Source organism: Chrysemys picta, chromosome 5, assembly GCF_011386835.1.
Source record: "Chrysemys picta bellii isolate R12L10 chromosome 5, ASM1138683v2, whole genome shotgun sequence".
NCBI classification, from domain to species: domain Eukaryota; kingdom Metazoa; phylum Chordata; order Testudines; family Emydidae; genus Chrysemys; species Chrysemys picta.
In genome coordinates, this window is record NC_088795.1 from 77,490,118 (window position 1) to 77,509,986 (window position 19,869).

General features: G+C 42.4%; 1 long non-coding RNA gene across 1 annotated transcript; it reads left to right on the plus strand.

The window, feature by feature from the left end:
• Nucleotides 1-10,287: 10,287 nt before the first annotated feature.
• LOC135984125 (uncharacterized) lies at nucleotides 10,288-13,698 on the plus strand. Its single transcript, XR_010602034.1, has 3 exons — nucleotides 10,288-10,806; nucleotides 11,794-11,961; nucleotides 13,477-13,698. It is a non-coding gene; the product is annotated as an uncharacterized LOC135984125 (long non-coding RNA).
• The last annotated feature ends 6,171 nt before the right edge of the window (nucleotides 13,699-19,869 follow it).

The following is a 19,869-nucleotide window of genomic DNA, read 5'->3' on the forward strand; positions in this document are numbered from 1 at the left end:
CCCAGAAATTCTGTTGGGGAGAGGAGGGGCTCAAGCTGATGATATTTGTTAATTTTAAGAAGGACTAGTAACTATTTGAATCTGGCCTTCTTGTTGCCAACAACATCTAGCAGAAGATGCTATGTAACTTGTCTTTGAACATATTTAATCAAAAATCTATTTTATAAGGAAAACGTTGCTTATCCGTGTGACTGAAAAGCTGTCAGCCATGAAAATGGACAAAAATCTACATTGGATCTGCTGTTGTCTGCTTTACCCTATCTTCAAAGTCAGACTTCTTCCTAATACCAACACTGACAGTCATAGGGAAGACTACCATCAATTATGAACTGATGATTTGAAAACAATTTTACTATGAAGCACTTCACTGCTGATCATCTGCTCCACTATCTGTCCTGCTGCGGTATATTAATAGGTCCGAATGGAATGCAAGGACAAACTTTGTACATCTAGCAGTGTTGGCTGGCACACCTCTTTACCTGATCAGCAGTGAAGCAGTTAAAAAAAAAAAAAACACAATTTATGTGAAGGCCTTCTCCCCTGCAACTTACAGCCAGGAGGGGCGCCAGGGTTTTTGTCGCCCTAGGCGGCAGAGCTCCTCTGAGCATTCGGCAGCGGGGGGTCCTTCCGCTCCGCGTCTTCGGGGCACTTCGGCAGCGGGTCCCGGAGCGAGTGAAGGACCCGCCGCTGAATTTCCGCCGAGGACGGCAAAATGCCGTCCCCAAATCCGCCACCCTAGGCGACTGCCTAGGGTCGCCTAGTGGAAGCACCGGCCCTGCTTACAGCTATTAACTTCTCTCTCTGTCTGCTATTGTTTAGCTCTGCCCACCATTTTGGTACACAGGGTGTACAGAAATCTCTGAACAAAATAAATGGCTCTTGATCTGTATTTTAAGAAATCTCTTTTCTCCTGCTGCTGCCGCTTTTATACACAGAAATCGAGCAGGAAAATATTTCATGTACAATAGTTCTGACCACGCTGGATGACAGGTCAGGGGATGGTGTCTACAAGTGATGAATTTGACAACTTTTGGGGGTCAGTTAATTTGAAAGTGAAACATTGTCTGGGGAAAGTGTGCAATGCTTTTAAAATACGGTTCCCCAGCATAGTCCAACAATAGAATAAATGAGGATTCAGTGCCAGTCAAAGGAAATAATTTCCTAACATGTGATTCGAGGGCCATTAATCTTGGTTGCCCATCCTCCAGTTTGAGTCTGAAAAACATTTTAGCTCAGCAGGTGATGATGTCAGTGACAAATGAACAAGATTAAAACTAAGTGAGCTGGACAAAGTAAACTTTCTCAGAATGCATTTTCCCGTATTTGGAAACTGTTATGGTAGTTGTGTTACAGGAAACAGGCAGATCTCAACAGAATTTAAAGCGGGACAATCCTATTAGAAACAACTTTAAAGGAGAGGACATGCATGAAAAGCAACTGGCATTATTATTTTTGATGCTAATGTAGGCTTCAATTGGGCCTTAAAGGCACAGCCTTCCTGTGAATGGCGGGAAGCTATGTTGCCCTAGGAGGCAGTGCAGAGCTCCACAGCACACAGGAGTGTGCACATTGCTATACCCCATCCTCTCTATGCCTCTATATGCCAGATCAACTCCGCAGACCAGGGCTATTCCTTTTTCTCAGGTTGAAGTTATCTGATTTTTGCTTTGAGCCAAGAAGTCTACCTGGGCTCTCCCTTATTGTGCACCAGTGAAAGGGTGAGATACAACTTAACCTTTAAATATTCATGCCTGAATATGTACTTGTTTTTGAAACAGTTAATTCCCCCAATTCAGCTTCTATGTCTTTAATAGGAACTTCTGAATCAAGGGTATCAAAAACTCATCAACTAGCAATGTTAAATTTATTTTTTCACCACAGTTATCTAATGAATTTATATAGTAGAGCAATTCAGGAAATAAAAATAAAAAAAAATCATGGTTGATCTGTTACTGTATAGTGTTCCAGGGTTACTAAGGCCTGTGCCTATTTTGGAAGAGCTTATAGACATACTGGCAGGACACAAATATACACCGAAGAACCATACAGGATATCTATTCTTTTCCCCTATAGTAATCTTGTCACCTTGATCGATCGGTTCGTCAGCCCTTACAGAGAGAGTGCTGATCACAACATGCCATTCATGTTGTTCTAGCCAGTCCTTCAGCCACCTACTGTCCAGGCTGTCAGTGGCACCGGACACCCAATTGGCATAGCACACTGCAGCCCAGAATCACTGAGCTCAAGTGATCTGTTAGTCTAAGGGTACGTCTATATTACATAGTTGCTACGAATAAAAAATATGCACCTTCCCTCAATTGCATAGTCTCTAAAGGAACTATGGAATATTTTCAAAAGATATAAGTCACAATAAAAGCAAAGGAACAGGGCAAAACTAATAAGCCCCAACTTTGACCTGTCTTTCCTTACATCTGCATTCAAAGCCCATGAAATTCTTTGGCCAGATTCAGACCATGGCTCCAGGGTGCCTTTTGCTGTATGTCTGGTTTGTGTCTCCAACAGTGGATTGTCTGTCAGCAAGCAAACTTAACCCACCCAGCCCTCTGCTGGAGGACTTGAGCCAGACCTCCCACTAATGTAGGTGCTTCTGCCTGGAATGGGAGTCCTAACCATGCAGCAATATAAAACTACTCCTACTTGGCAGAAACTCAGAGGAAGGGCAGGTGGCTATGCCACTGTCTGTACTCACATGGTGTGAATCTTCTCTGGGGTGAAAAATTAATTTACAGTTTCTTTCATCAAGTTTGGTAAATCTAGCTCTCTGAATTTACCTTTCACCCTAAACAAATGTTTCAGTGCTCATTCTGGGGGGGAAATATCAGTGCCTGGAGTCCAGCATAAATAAGATCCTTCAATAGCAAACCACTGTACAAGTGAAATGTAGGATTGTGGTGGAATTTGATAAAGAAATAAGGCTTCCATTTCAAACTATCTAAGTGTCATCAGAAACCAATGTGAGGTAGGAAATAAAACATGTTTATAATTATTAGAAAGTTTTTGAATGAGTCTTTTGAAGAAAAGTCCCATTTAACAAAAAGAAAATCCTTGAATACCCAGACAATAGCAGACTAAAATAGAAAGGACTTACCTTGTAAATATGAAAAAAATGAAACTAAATTGACCTAATACTCAAGGCTGGATTAAGGTATAAGCACTGTAGGTCCATGGCTAAGGACCTGGCTCCCAGAGGGATGCAATGAGGTCAGAATCTCAGCTTTATTATTTTTTTTTAAATGTGGCTTTAGACCTCATAGATCTTTATGAAGAAAAATATTGAAAATGTGAACAGAAGATAAACCAATTCCGTGACATCTGCCCAAGTGTGCTCAGAGCCTGAACCACCCACTCTGAGAGAGGGGAACTGCCCCATTCAGCTTACTGGGTTGTTGACTCTGAAACTTGCTGCTCCGGAATGGGGATGACACAATCCTAACACCATAATAACAGACTCTCCATTTGAAGTGACCTCCCTGTAGCCAGTCTATCGTGTTTCTCCTGAGGTGGTATTGGCAGGTGCTGCCCACACAGAAAGGAGTGGATGGAGGCTGAATTCTCTCTCCTTCAGAACAGACTTCAGCTTGCCTGAAAACAAGGAACAGTAGCTGAGGGTGTAGGGAAGCCCAGCCTGCCCAAAGGCCTCCACCACCAACCTTGAAGAGAGTTCTTATGTGGGTAGCCTGTACCATTCTCACCTGAATGAGAGTGCCTTGGTGTTTCAAGGGTGTGGACAGAGTATGGGAATGTGATCACAAAACATGGGTGGGGTGTCTAGGGCCCCGTTACCTTAATCAATCCCTAGTAACATCTATTAATAGATGACAGGTTTAGAAATACTTCTTAACAGGAAATACAAGATTTAGTTATTTATCTCTGGCTTTTAAAACTAGGAAACTTTTCATATATCCATAAAATCAATAGACAATAGTTATAATAATCCAGTCCACTTGAAATCAGGTGAACAGCATTATGAATGGATGTTCAGGGGCTTCTTCACCTTTCTTTGCCCCATGTATTTGCACATCACTTTCCATGATACTGAGGTCCTTAATTATCTTAAATATTTAAAACTCTGGCTCTCTGTGAAAACAAACCTGTCTACTCTTGGTGGTTGTAATGTAATTCATTTTTGATGCAGGTTTTTATGGTTGTTTTACAATTTCCATCTCTTCTCACAGTCTAAAGTGTAGATGGTTGAATATAATATGGATTTCTAGTGCAAGCCCTGTTTTTCTAAATGAATTGTTCTTTGTGATTTCTACCTCCATAAATAATTCCACTATAAACCACATTGTCCAATACCTGTTATAAATAAAGATATCCTATCTCCTAGAATGGACCTTGAAAGGTCATCAAGTCCAGCCCCCTGCCTTCACTAGCAGAATCAAGTACTGATTTTGCCCCAGCTCCCTAAGTGGCCCCCCTCAAGGATTGAACTCACAACGTTGGGTTTAGCAAGTTAATGCTCAAACCACAGAGCTATCCCTCCCCTACCTGTTCATTTTTATGTTTGATTTGCATTTTCCTTTTGCATATGGTGGGTATTCCTTGGTTGAAACTTCTGAAGTTATTGGATTACCTCTGCTATACAGTAGCTCTAAATACATTTAAATCTGCTATGTGACAGAAATCTGAATTAAGCAATATCAGCATATTCAGAACTGCTTTGCATTCAAAATGTTCATTTCTCATAAATGTTAAACTGCATCAAATTATAGTAGTTTGTTTTGTTTATAATAAACAATTATGAACTATGAAACACATGGCACTTAAATCATACATCAGATCAGTATTGTGAAATCAGATATAGCTGCACAGATGGGAACAGATTTTATTGGAAAACGGTGAATAGCTTTTTCTTTTTTTTCTTAAAGAAGAATATGAATCAGTGTTGCTGCAGGTAATATTTTATTGTAGTAAATTGTTTTATTAATTGGTTATCTAGTTATTCAGATCTCTAAACAATGATGCCAATTTGATTTAAATAATTGAAAATCTACAAACCAGAAATACTTAAATTCATGCAGCTGGTTTTTGTAATGATAAAATAACATATTTATTTCTTCTGAGATTTATATTTTTTCAAAGAACTAACAAAATGTTAATGTGTGTCAGCAGGGTCCATATTGACAGTTAGTCTGTGGCAAGATAGTGTGGAGTAGCCTCACATTCCAGTTTAACTGGTCATGGAGACAAGCATTAGGTGTTAGCCTCTGCTGTTCGCCACTCAGCTGGTTCGCTGCTGACTGCCCTTATATACCAGTCAGGCCCACTCAAGGCCCACCTGGAACAAAGCACTCCCAATTCACACTTTTCAAACAAACAAGCGGCGAACAGCAGAGGCTAACAGCGGGAGTTTGCCTGGGAGTTCGCGTGGGGAGAGCGCACTGAGGCCTTCATCTGCAGGTTTCTCTGAGTAGTTCCTGCAACAGTTGAGGAAGCTCCTAAGAGGACGGTGATATGGAAGGTGAGCGATCAGCTGTTGTAACCTGCACAGGTTGTGCCATGTTTGTCTTTCTTCCACAGGACAGAAGCGACTTTGTCTGTACAAAGTGCAAGCTGGTCTCCATATTGGAAGAGAAGGTTCAAGGGCTGGAGAAACAAGTATCGACTCTGCGTTGCATAAGGGAAAATGAAGATTTCCTGGACAGACGTCAGGAGATGCTTCTACGGCCACAATGTTCTGAAGATTCAGAGCAGGCGCAGCAGGGACAGAAGGATTGTGAGGAGGTTTGGCAGCATGTGACCTCCAGAAGGAGAAAGAGTAGCGTCCATGCACCAGCAATGGAGATACAGGTGAGCAATCGTTTCCATGTTCTCTCTACAGGCGCTAATGCGGAGAGTGGCCTAGATGGCCCATCTGAGGGAAGGGAGCAGAAGGAGACTCCACCGATTGGAAGGCAAAAGATGCACTGTCCTAGGGATGGGGGTTCCACGACCACCACTCCCAAGGGGAGGAGGAGGGTGGTGGTGGTCGGGGACTCCCTCCTCAGGGGGACTGAGTCATCTATCTGCCGCCCTGACCGGGAAAACCGAGAGGTCTGCTGCTTGCCAGGAGCTAGGATACACGATGTGACGGAGAGACTGCCGAGACTCATCAAGCCCTCGGATCGCTACCCCTTCCTGCTTCTCCGCGTGGGCACCAATGATACTGCCAAGAATGACCTTGAGCGGATCACTGCAGACTACGTGGCTCTGGGAAGAAGGATAAAGGAGTTTGAGGCGCAAGTGGTGTTCTCGTCCATCCTCCCTGTGCAAGGAAAAGACCGGGGTAGAGACCGTCGAATCGTGGAAGTCAACGAATGGCTACGCAGGTGGTGTCGGAGAGAAGGCTTTGGATTCTTCGACCATGGGATGGTGTTCCAAGAAGAAGGAATGCTAGGCAGAGATGGGCTCCACCTAACGAAGAGAGGGAAGAGCATCTTCGCCAGCAGGCTGGCTAACCTAGTGAGGAGGGCTTTAAACTAGGTTCACCGGGGGAAGGAGACCAAAGCCCTGAGGTAAGTGGGGAAATGGGATCCTGGGAGGAAGCACAAGCAGGAGAGCGCAAGAGGGGAGGACTCCTGTCTCATGCTGAGAAAGAGGGACGATCGTTGAGTTATCTTAAGTGCCTATACACAAATGCAAGAAGCCTGGGAAACAAGCAGGGAGAACTGGAAGTCCTGGCACAGTCAGGGAACTATGATGTGATTGGAATAACAGAGACTTGGTGGGATAACTCACATGACTGGAGTACTGTCATGGATGGATATAAACTGTTCAGGAAGGACAGGCAGGGCAGAAAAGGTGGGGGAGTTGCGTTGTATGTAAGAGAGGAGTATGACTGCTCAGAGCTCCGGTATGATACTGCAGAAAAACCTGAGAGTCTCTGGATAAAGTTGAGAAGTGTGAGCAACAAGGGTGATGTCGTGGTTGGAGTCTGCTATAGACCACCAGACCAGGGGGATGAGGTGGACGAGGCTTTCTTCTGGCAATTAGCAGAAGTTGCTAGATCGCAGGCCCTGGTTCTCATGGGAGACTTTAATCACCCTGATATCTGCTGGGAGAGCAATACAGCGGTGCACAGGCAATCCAGGAAATTTTTGGAAACTGTAGGGGACAATTTCCTGGTGCAAGTGCTGGAGGAACCAACTAGGGGCAAAGCTTTTCTTGACCTGCTGCTCACAAACAGGGAAGAACTAGTAGGGGAAGCAAAAGTGGATGGGAACCTGGGAGGCAGTGACCATGAGATGGTCGAGTTCAGGATCCTGACACAAGGAAGAAAGGAGAGCAGCAGAATACGGACCCTGGACTTCAGAAAAGCAGACTTTGACTCCCTCAGGGAACAGATGGGCAGGATCCCCTGGGAGAATAACATGAAGGGCAAAGGGGTCCAGGAGAGCTGGCTGTATTTTAAAGAATCCTTATTGAGGTTGCAGGAACAAACCATCCCGATGTGTAGAAAGAATAGTAAATATGGCAGGCGACCAGCTTGGCTAAACAGTGAAATCCTTGCTGATCTTAAACGCAAAAAAAGAGGCTTATAAGAAGTGGAAGATTGGACAAATGACCAGGGAGGAGTATAAAAATATTGCTCAGGCGTGCAAGAGTGAAATCAGGAAGGCCAAATCACACTTGGAGTTGCAGTTAGCAAGAGATGTTAAGAGTAACAAGAAGGGTTTCTTCAGGTATGTTAGCAACAAGAAGAAAATCAAGGAAAGTGTGGGCCCCTTACTGAATGAGGGAGGCAACCTAGTGACCGAGGATGTGGAAAAAGCTAATGTACTCAATGATTTTTTTGCCTCTGTCTTCACGCACAAGGTCAGCTCCCAGATTGCTGCACTGGGCAGTACAGCATGGGGAGAAGGTGACCAACCCTCTGTGGAGAAAGAAGTGGTTCGGGACTATTTAGAAAAACTGGACGTGCACAAGTCCATGGGGCCAGATGCGCTGCATCCGAGGGTGCTAAAGGAGTTGGCGGGTGAGATTGCAGAGCCATTAGCCATTATTTTTGAAAACTCATGGCGATCGGGGGAGGTCCCAGATGACTGGAAAAAGGCTAATGTAGTGCCCATCTTTAAAAAAGGGAGGAAGGAGGATCCGGGGAACTACAGGCCAGTCAGCCTCACCTCAGTCCCTGGAAAAATCATGGAGCAGGTCCTGAAGGAATCAATTATGAAACATTTAGAGGAGAGGAAAGTGATCAGGAACAGTCAGCATGGATTCACGAAGGGGAAGTCGTGCCTGACTAACCTAATTGCCTTCTATGATGAGATAACTGGCGCTGTGGATGTGTTATTTCTTGACTTTAGCAAAGCTTTTGATACTGTCTCCCACAGTATTCTTGCCACCAAGTTAAAGAAGTATGGGCTGGATGAATGGACTGTAAGGTGGATAGAAAGCTGGCTAGATCGTCGGGCTCAACGGGTAGTGATCAATGGCTCCATGTCTAGTTGGCAGCCGGTTTCAAGTGGAGTGCCCCAAGGGTCGGTCCTGGGGCAGGTTTTGTTTAATATCTTTATTAATGATCTGGAGGATGGTGTGGACTGCACTCTCAGCAAGTTTGCAGATGACACTAAACTAGGAGGCGTGGTAGATACACTAGAGGGTAGGGATCGGATACAGAGGGACCTAGACAAATTAGAGGATTGGGCCAAAAAAAACCTGATGAGGTTCAACAAGGACAAGTGCAGAGTCCTGCACTTAGGATGGAAGAATCCCATGCACTGCTACAGACTAGGGACCGAATGGCTAGGTAGCAGTTCTGCAGAAAAGGACCTAGGGGTCACAGTGGACGAGAAGCTGGATATGAGTCAACAGTGTGCTCTTGTTGCCAAGAAGGCTAACGGCATTTTGGGCTGTATAAGTAGGGGCATTGCCAGCAGATCGAGGAACGTGATCGTTCCCCTTTATTCGACATTGGTGAGGCCTCATCTGGAATACTGTGTCCAGTTTTGGGCCCCACACTACAAGAAGGATGTGGAAAAATTGGAAAGAGTCCAGCGGAGGGCAACAAAAATGATTAGGGGTCTGGAGCACATGACTTATGAGGAGAGGCTGAGGGAACTGGGATTGTTTAGTCTCCAGAAGAGAAGAATGAGGGGGGATTTGATAGCAGCCTTCAACTACCTGAAGGGGGGTTCCAAAGAGGATGGAGCTCGGCTGTTCTCAGTGGTGGCAGATGACAGAACAAGGAGCAATGGTCTCAAGTTGCAGTGGGGGAGGTCCAGGTTGGATATCAGGAAAAACTATTTCACTAGGAGGGTGGTGAAACACTGGAATGCGTTACCTAGGGAGGTGGTGGAGTCTCCTTCCTTGGGGGTTTTTAAGGCCCGGCTTGACAAAGCCCTGGCTGGGATGATTTAGCTGGGAATTGGTCCTGCTTTGAGCAGGGGGTTGGACTAGATGACCTCTTGAGGTCCCTTCCAACTCTGATATTCTATGATTCTATGATTCTAAGCTCTTAGATAAATTAGTATTTTGCTAAATCACAACCTAAACAATTACTTCAATGGGGCTACTTGTGATCTTAAAGTTAGGCATATGCTTAAATCTCTTGGTACCTTATTGAATTAAAGTCTTAATGGTCTTCCAGAGTGGATGGCCTCATTTTAGATTGCTTCCACTGCCTCTTCTTTTATGGGTGAATAAGGGGAATTAGGGACCATTTCTCAGTGTAACTCAGCAGCTCAGATATAGATATGCAAAAACATGATGGGAAAAGATGTATATAGCCCAGGGACACATAACCATGCTGCTTGTCACCAAAGTGCACCACTGGCACCTGGGGGGAAGTCAGAGTTCTGCCTATCATTTTTCTGTTTTTTTGCACTATATTATACTCTACAGTGGCTTTTCTGAGACCAGTGTTGTATTGTAGCCTGCTGCAAATCCAGGTGGCTGAGTTGTTGCACACACTGTGTGCTGCCTGAATAACAGGTATATCATAGATAAACAGTGCTGTGATACTTAAATTTATCAACTATGGTTTGAATTCATTAGTTTTATAAAGGGTGGAATGGTGATGCTAGATTTAGACTTGTATTATGTAAGTGAAATGAAAACAGAATTTTGATGCTACTAAAATTCTTTGCCAGTGGAAGTGTAGGCAGGAAATGGAGCCTAATTCATTCAAAGAGATGTATGTCTACCTGTGATGGGATGTCTTCCCCACACTGGCCCTGAAAGAATTGAATTAGGCCAGTTGGGCCCAATCAGCCAATTAAGCTGAAAATGGAGGAGATACAGGATAACTGGAGAATGCTAATCAGAAGGAAGCTCAACTGTGAGGGAACAGGCACAGCGTTTATAAGGCCAGGAGGTGGCAATGAGGAAGCCTGCATTCCCTGTCCTTAAGGTAGGGGAGATAGGAACTCTGGAGAAAAGGGATTAGAACCCAGGGGAAGGGTTTACGTAGTAGACCTAAAAGAGATGAGGCTGACTCAGAAGGCTGAGAAAAAAGAAGCTTGAAGAGGCCTGGGTAGGAAGTATTCCAGTAAAGAAAGCAGTAAGGTTGGTGAAGATCCAGCCCTTAACTGCTCACTATAGGGCCCTGGACTACTGTCTAGAGCAGAGGATGGGTCTGGCTTCCTATGCCATCCACTGGAGAGTGGTATTGCCAGGGGCAGTGAATGGGAAGATTGTCTGAGTCACTGCTGGAGTGACCTAGTCAGGGCAGTGTGTGTGAGGATTGTCTGATGGTGTTTATGCAGCAAAACTTTGAAAGACTGCCCCGGAAGGGGAACTCACAGTGAGACTTGGCTGGAGATCGAGTCACAAAGCAGACATATATTGCAACTCTGTGAGCAGGTGAGGAGCTGCAATGGTTGAATCAATGAGTAGCAGTGTCTAAAAGTCTCTTTTTGTAGGTCTATCTACAATCTCAAATGAGCCGCTTGCCTGGTCCCACCACCACCTTGTGATTCAGATTTATTAAGATACTAGAAGTCTAAATACTAAGATTGGTGAACTAGAGGGCCTTATATTAAATGATGGTATTGATGTGCTAGGCATCATGGAAACTTGGTGGAATGAGGTTAATCAATAGGACATAGTAATACCAAGGGGGGAGGGATAGCTCAGTGGTTTGATCAGGGTTGCGAGTTCAATCCTTGAGGGGGCCACTTAGGGATCTGGGGGATTTCAACTATCCTTATATTGGCTGGGTATGTGCTCTGGAAAGCATGAGAGAGAAAATTTCTAGACATAATAAATGATTGCTTCTTGGAGCAGCCTGTTCTGGAACCCACAGGGGAGAGGAAATTCTTGATTTAGTCCTAAGGGACCATAGGATCCATTCCAGGAGACAAATCTATTACATTGTGGTTGCTGTTACTGAGTGGTTCAGCTATGTTCAACATCCTTATGGGGGAAAATGCCAAAGAAATCACCACAGTAGCATAAACTTCAAAAAGGGTAACTATGCAAAAATGAGGAAGCTAGTTAAACAGAAATTAAAATGAACAGTCAGAAGGGGAAAATTCCTACACAGTGTATAAAGACTATTTAAACACACCATATGCAGGCTCAAACTAAATGTGTACCCAAAACAAAAACAAAACCCAACAATTAGCAGACCAATAAAAAAATACCACCCTGGTTAACCAGCAGAGCAATATAGGCGGCTAGAGGCAAAAAGCATCCTTTAAAAATTGGAAGTCACATTCTAGTGAGGAAAATAAAGGAGCATAACTTTGGCAAGTCAAGAATAAAAGTACAGTAAGGCAAGCCAAGAAAGAATTTTAAAAGCAACTAGCTAAGGACACACAAATTAACACTTTTTTCTTTTCTTTTCAGGACACTAGAATCAAGAAGGCTACCAAATAGTCAATGGGACTACTGGACAATCGGGGACTACAGGAGCATTCAAGAAACACAAAGCCATTTCAGAGAATCTAAATGAAATCTTTGCATCAGTCTATATTAGAGAGGATATGGGGGAAATCCTCACACCTGAGAATCTCGGTAAGTGACAAATTTGAGGGACTGTCCTAGCCTGAGGTGTCAAATAAAGGAGGTTTTGGAACAAATTGATAACTTAAACAGTAATAAGTCATCAGAAGCAGATGGTATTCAACCAAAAGTTCTGAAGGAACTCAAATATCAAATTACAGAACTACTAATTGTGGTACGTAATCTGTTGCTTAAATTAGTCTCTGTACTAGGTGACTGGAGGGTAGCTAATGAAACACTGCTTTTTTCAGTTGATATAGTGTACTTGGGTTTTCAGAAAGCCCCCATCTTGAATACTGCATGCAGTTCTGGTTGCTCCATTTAAAAATATATTAGAATCTGAAAAGGTGCAGAGAGGGGCAATGAAAATAACTAGGGTTATGCAATACCTCTGAGGCGAGAAGAGAAAGAGATAACTATGAGGAGGTCTGATAGAGGTCTATAAAATCATGAATGGTATGGAGAAAGTGACTAGGGAAAAGTTATTTACCCCTTCACATCACACAAGAGCCAGGAGTCACCAATGAAAATAAGAGAGTAGATTTAAAACCAAATCTGTGGAATTCATTGTCATGGGAGTGTTGTGAAGGCCAGAAGTATAACTGGGTTCAAAAATGAATTAGATAAGTTCATAGAGGATATGTCCATCAATGGCTATTAGCCAAGATGGTCACAGATACAACTCCATCTTCTGGGTGTCCCTAAACCTACATTTCCCAGAAACTGGGAGTGGATAACAGGGGATGGATCACTTGAAATTACCCTGTTCTGTTTATTCCTTCTGAAATATCTCGCACTGGACACTGTCAGAGGCAGGATATTGGACTACATAGACCATTGGTCTGACCCAATATGCCATTCTTATGATAAGCAGGGCCTCAGCAGAGTCTGCTTAATTCTGCTGCTGCCCTTTGAATAGTCCCTTGCTGCAGAGCCTTCAGTCTGCATTGTATCTTGCCACAGAGTCCCCAGACGAAAGGAAATAAGCCTACTTAGGATCCTTGAGTACAGTCTTGGCTATGTGCTAAATAGTGCATTTCCAAAAGATTAGAGCTCTTTCTTTTCTTTGGGAGCCTCCTACCACCCAAAATCCAAGTTTATGTATAGCCATGATTACTTTTGAAGTGTCACTAGAGAAATTATGGATAGATAGCTTAAGCAAATTAAACTCTCTTTGGTGGTCCTCTTCCATTTTCACCAATAGATCTCTTCCCCTCTGGAGCTTCTGATTTACATCATATTAGTATTCTTATAGAACACTCCATAATTTGACAATCTGTAGTGAACCATTTTTTTCCTTTGGCTGATGTGTGTGGATCTTTTCCTTTTATGCAGAAAAAAAAAGTGTTTGCTTTTAAGCACTCTTCTGCAAACAGTGTTTGGGAAATATCACTCTTTTTTATTTAATTCTCAGAATTTTAATAAGACACTGAACATTAATATTTAAATTCACTTATAAAATTATTTTCCATGGTAGTATTTGCTCAGTTTTATGACTAACTGAAGCTCAATACATTTGCATTTCAGGGAGCTCAGATGAATTAAGAACTCTTGTCTGCCACTGTAAATGGAGTTCATTTAGACTCATGTTCCATACAAAAGAGTCCCCAAAGACACCAAACAAACTACCAGAAACTGTGACTGATGATGAAAGCAGAATGAGAAAGCATTGTGAATCCTATGCAAAACTGTTATTCAGTAGGGATGGTTTTATGCATTCAAATTGGTGTTACACCGACTTGACTGAAGTTAGTGCACTAAAAGAGAATAAATAATCATTTTTAAATTGTGCGGTTTGTATAACCTTGGGTAATCAGTATTACATTGCTTAAAGTAAAATTCATTTCCTCACAGATATGTGCTGATGTAATATTCCTGAGGGTTATGTACTAATACCCTTTATCACAATGACTTCAATGGGATTATGCAAGGTGTGAGATCTATTCCATATATATGAATAGAGGAGGATATAACAGTATGCCCAAATTTCTTCTCCATTTTAAATTAGATGCAGAACTATATTTTTCATTTTCAGTCCTAATCTTTTTGTAGTATTCCTGATATTCTTAAATAGCTGTGTTCTACCCCAGAAATATTTGCATATCACTTTTGGATGTGGGCAAGAGATCATATGTACTGTTGCTGTAGTATGTAATGTGCTTTGAGATCCTTCAAGGTATAAGTAATTCTATAAGTGAAACGCTTCTGCCAGGCATTGGTGGGAGGAATGGGATGAGTTAAAGTAGTTAGGGGTCTCTCTTGCAAGCAATGGGTCTGTGTATGAAACAAGAAAATCTTGGGAAAGAACAGGAACAGAGTTAACTTGGGAAAACACTCTCCCCTGGTAACACTTGCAGTAGTCCTTTAACTCAGTCCCCAACATGCCCATATGAGCATCGAATAAGTTCATGTCACTTCTTCATACACTAAGCCCTGTTCATGGTTTGGTATCAGTGGTAGCATATTCCCAGCATCCTGAGGTGCGTTCAGGAAGGCTTGTCTCTGGTCCCTTGGGAAGTGCTACCTGGTCCTGTCCTGAGGCTCCACCACATAATCCAGCTATCATGAATTCAGCTTTTAGTGGCTGGGTAGAAAGTACCTCAGAGAAATTCATTCAGTTCTGTTGGTGAAATCTGCAGCTTCACTGAAGAGCACTCTCTGTGTTCCACTCCACTGAGAAGGAGCTGCCTCTGTGTCACCTGCCATTGAAGAATCCTCAAAACAGGGTGGCTTTCCCTTGGGCTGGAGAGTCTGGGGCTAAGCAAGCCCTGATTACATGATGAGCCCACCTGAGGGGGATCAAGTGATCTCCGGTTATAAGGCAGCAGGAAGCAACAGGGAGGGGTAAAGAGAGACCACAAGAAGCAGGAGGAAACTCTCCAGACACTGAGAGGGACCCCGTCCAAGAAACAGGAGAGGTACTTACCGCAGACCCTTAGGGAGTAGGGGACTGTGTTCAGTTGAAACTGGAGAGAAGTCTGCATGGGCTGGTGTTTTGTTTTGAAATATTTTATGTTGGATTAATAGGAGAGAGACCCTGAACTGGGGTTGGTCTCTGGAGGGTCAGTATGCACCAGAGGCCTCAATAAATAGGATCCCTTTTGGGAATTCTTTGAATTACTTTTAAAGGGCTCTGAAGAGACAGCATTACCCATGGGTGCTGGAACAATTTTCTTAGGGGGGTGCTCATGATAGAAACCATGTATTTAGTGTTTATTACTATTTCAAGCCTGGGGGTGCAGTAGCACCACTGGCATGGCCTCAGAGGCAGGGTGCCATGGAGCAACATGGAGAGGGGTGCTCAAGAGACAAGAAGCCACCTCACTAAAAGGATCTTCAGTGGAAAGGAACTAATAGCAGAGATGATCTTTGGGGAAAAATCCTTGCCATGGGGTAAAAACCCTTTTCTCCTAGTACAGATCAGTTCCACTACACAACCAATTCTGAGATTTTGTGACTCCTAAAGTATCACTAGAATCCAGGGCAGAAAGCTTATGCAAATCAGGTTTGCTGGAACTGTACTTCTCCTGTTCACTAACAAATGGAAGCAGAGAGCTCTTCATCTTCAAGAACTACAGGCCACAGGCTCACTTCACTGTAGAGGAACATTACTGAACAGCAATGATCATAAGGCTATGCAAATTACGGTCCTATGAACTCAGAAAGGAAAACTGGAGCAGCCCTACTTTCTTTCACTGGTGGTTGTTCTGGAGGAAGCCTTTCAACATTCTATTAGGTCTGCATAGCATCCCATGCTAGGGAGCCTGCCCAGGAAATGCATTGTGCTGAATCAGAAAATCTCCTGAGGGCCTTGGCCCTTGCCATCCCCCTCTCCTTCCCCATGCTTCCTGTGCCTTCTCCCACTTTCTGTGGTGGGGATTTGGAGGGGGGTGCTATCTAAGACCTTGTGTCCAACTAGGGTTTGTAGGCTGCTGGCACTGCTGTATCTCCTGGTAGCTTAGGTTCCACTGGCAGAAGTTAATTGGTCCCAGAAATTATCAGCTCCCATCTGCTATCACCAGTGGCTTCCCAGGAAGCTTCATATTTGTTTAGAAAATAAATTCCAGAGCTTTAACTGATATTTCACACGGTTAAACTTTTTTGTGTACAATATTGTAACTGCTTCTTCTTGGGTTTCTCATTGGTCTGCATCGGTCTATGCTGATATAAAATTTACTGTACAGTCTGTAGTAGGAAACCATATAGAGTTAGAGTCTTTCTCAGAGTTCTAAAAGATGTATAGTGATGTACACCTACATAAATAGATGTTAGTGATAACAGTGGCCTTAATAAGCAATTTAAGATCTTTTCGCTATGTAGCAACACACACCACAGAGTTATTAAAAGAGGCAGAGCTGCAGCTGTTGACCTATTGAAGGGAAAATTGTGCTCTTATGGGAAAATTGAATGTCAGTAGCTCTGATTAATTGAAGGAACAGGAGAAGATGTAGTGCTTAGTGCAAATGCTGTTGTTGCCATTATAGCAGCACTTACCTACTTATTAGAACTGGTTGGAAAACTTCCTGTGGATTTTTTTGGCAGAAATGTGTTTATATTTTTTCATAGAGCTCTACTATTTATTCTGTCTTCATCAGGGTAGTATCTGAGCAATCTGGGCCTGATCCAATGCCCACTGAAGTCAATGGGAGTCCTTCTGCCCATCAAAGTAGGGAAATTAACTTAATGGGTTATGAATTGGGCTCTTGTTCCTATGCACCTGCCATTACCCCATAATTACTAATGATGGCTATAATTTGCCACTACCTCTGTCTCTATTCAGCTACTCTTGTACCATGTATGCATGGTTTTTGCTCTGCTTTCTTTAGAGACTCAGATCTGTGAGCTGCTGAGTGCCTCTTTCTCCTGTAGAATTTTGTGGGGTATCATTTTGCTCAGCACCTTGAAAGACTAGGCCCCTAAAGTGAACAATATTTTTCAGGGCTTTGCTGGTGATTTTACAAGTGGGGTGTCTGTTCCCCCTATGCCCTGCTCCTTTGTTCCCCTATTCCAGTTTCCATTTTGTTGCTGTGGTAATCTCCTGCCTCTATTCTGCTTCTTTATCTCCCCTTCCAACATAAATGGGGGGGAAAAAGGGGGTAAAACAGCCATTTTATTTTCATTTGCAACACAAAAGTAAGACATGAAGAGACACAGTAAGACTGAAATTTTACACGTTCTTTGTTCATCTGGGAGCTAGGAGAAATGTTAGCTTCTCTTACAAGGTGCTATAGAGGACACTAACTTCAAATACTCAGAATCGTGATTCACAATAATTTCTATCAATCAAGTACATGTAAACCCAGAGATGGATGAGCTTGGAAATAAGTCTACCTGAGAAGTAAGTTGCTCTCTTGCTTGCCAATTTCATATATACACAGGGAAAGCTGATTTAAAGTCAACAAAGAATTTTAAAGTGACAGAAAATTCTATGCCAGTAGGAAATGAGGTTTTATTTTATATGAAGCAGATAAGTTAGAAGCAATTCTAGAGAAGCCGGTTGATGTTATGCCAGTTACTTATGAGAGGGATGGGATATATCAATAATAGTGATATTTATGGGGAATGTAGTGAAGCGATATGTGAGAAGTGGACAAATAAGCAATCATTCCATAAAAGTTGAAAATTGGTCATCACTGTAAAGCCAGCTTGGATATATGCTACTGGGTATTAGTAGCAGGTGGGAAGGGAAAAACTTCGCAAGTGTGGATGTAATAATATCCAAAGCTTTCATGAAGCTTTTGATGTTAATTCCATCTTCTCCTAGTGTTTTCTCTGGCATCAAAAATTTTCTCCCTCCAGTTCCCAGTTCTATTGTACTGTCTGTAATACTCTGGGAATAGCTAGTAAGAGCTTACACTGTGGGGGACATCTAAAAAGGAAGCCCTAAAAGTGGTTGGATTTAAATGTAGTGATAGGCTATGGCCCACAGATTTGACCCATGACATGACTTCAGACTAGGAGAGCTTATGGGGAAGTGTTGCATAAATGTCCAGAATGGCTAGGGGAGCCCAGAGCAGCGTATTTGAGATGGATGGATGAAATGTAATTGAAAACATAGTACTATTCCACAGTTAGATATGTTTAGTTAGGGGATATTTCATCCCCATAAGTGCTGATTACAATTCAGAGGCATATGTGGCCAAAAACTCAGTGCCCATCCCTTTCCCTTTGATGTCCAACATCATGCAAACCGATACCAACTACCTTTTCCTAGAGAGACAAGGTGGTTGAGGACAATATCTTTTACTGGACCAACTTCCATCGGTAAGACAGAAGTTGGTCCATTAAAAATTGCCTCACCCAGCTTGTCTCTCTGATAACCTGGGACCAACACAGCTACAACACTGCATCTTTCTTAAGTTATATGGGGTGCTGCTGCTCAAGTTGGGTGAGCTAAATACTAGAATACACTGAATATCAGCAGATATTACACTTTCTTTCAGGGTCCAAAATATAGCAAATGTTAGTTGTCTTGTTTGCTACATACTTTATATTGTTCACTAATCCCTGCCGCCCACAAATTTATAAAAAATATCAACCCCCTCCTCCCCCCACCTCCCACCCTAGGTCCTATGCAGAACTGGGTAAGCTATTCATAGGGGATAATTCGGCTGTGGAATTTCAGACCCAGTTTGTGAATTATCTGTGAACAGACTGATTTTTTTTTTCCCATTTAAAAAAAAAATCATAATCAGTTGAAACATGTTAGCCCAAAGTGGTATGTGCAAAGTGCTCAAGCACATGAAGGCATATTGCAAAAAATCAGCTGTCTGTTTCTGGGATCACTTGACATGTATTTACAAATGGGAAATTATAAGCCAACAGTAGGACAGAGTGTACAAGGTATGATTCCACTGACATCACAAGGAAATCCATAAATTATCCCAGAATTCTCCATTGAGAGGTAGCTTCAACATGTCTGGTTTTCTTGCTGCTTAAAATGGGAAGGGAGAAAAAGATTTCAATGAAATGTTTAATTTTCCATTAAATGTTAATGTACATATTTTTGTACATTTTATAAATTAATCTACATGATGTCCTCAATACATTTAAATATTAAATGCATGTTTTGAGAGAGGTCTGATTTTTTTTTTTTTTTTTTTTTTGGAACCAGAGCTTTAGTTTGGGCCCCTCTTTATAAAAGTATTTCTGTAGAACCAATAATCCAATAAAAGATCATTGTAGAATTAGAGTAACCATCCACTGTCACACATAGTAACATAAACAAAAGTGGAAATGGCAGCCAACAGAATAAAGAGCATTTCAGGTATGTTCATTTCTTGTATGAAACTGTCTCCTATTTGAGAGACTTTCCTCATGAACTCGATCTATTTGAAAATCAGTCACACAGATAGTATATTATTGTGTGTGTTAGCAGCATAAATGATGAGCCCATTAGTTTGGAAATTAACACATTTCTGAGGTTTACTCTCTCGATGGTTAAAATAGCACATAACATTCTCTTGAGCCAGGCTGTTCTCTTATTTTCCCCCTTGCAGATCTAAAATAATTTGTTTAAACTTCACCAAGGCCCAGATCCTCAGTGCTATTTAGGCACTCAGCTCCCACTGATTTCAATGCAAGTTAGGAGCCTAAATACCTTTTGAGGATTTTGGGCTAAGTGATTAAAATGAGGATGGACTTTGTGATCTTCTTATCAGCAGATAGCGAGACCAAATTACTGTTTTTTTTTTTCTTGTGATATTTACCTGATCTCTAGCATTGGCATGTTCAAGCTGTTTAAAAATTCTGGGAGACAGCAATGCAATCCGCCTGAAACCCCGGCCCTGTTGTAATTTCTAGAGTATTTTCCTTGTGATGCTTTCTTCATTCTTAAAATTCCTCCCGGTAAATAAAATCTCAAACCCACAATGCCCTTTTTACCAGGCCTGAGGCATGAGAAGACTATTGCAGCACTGC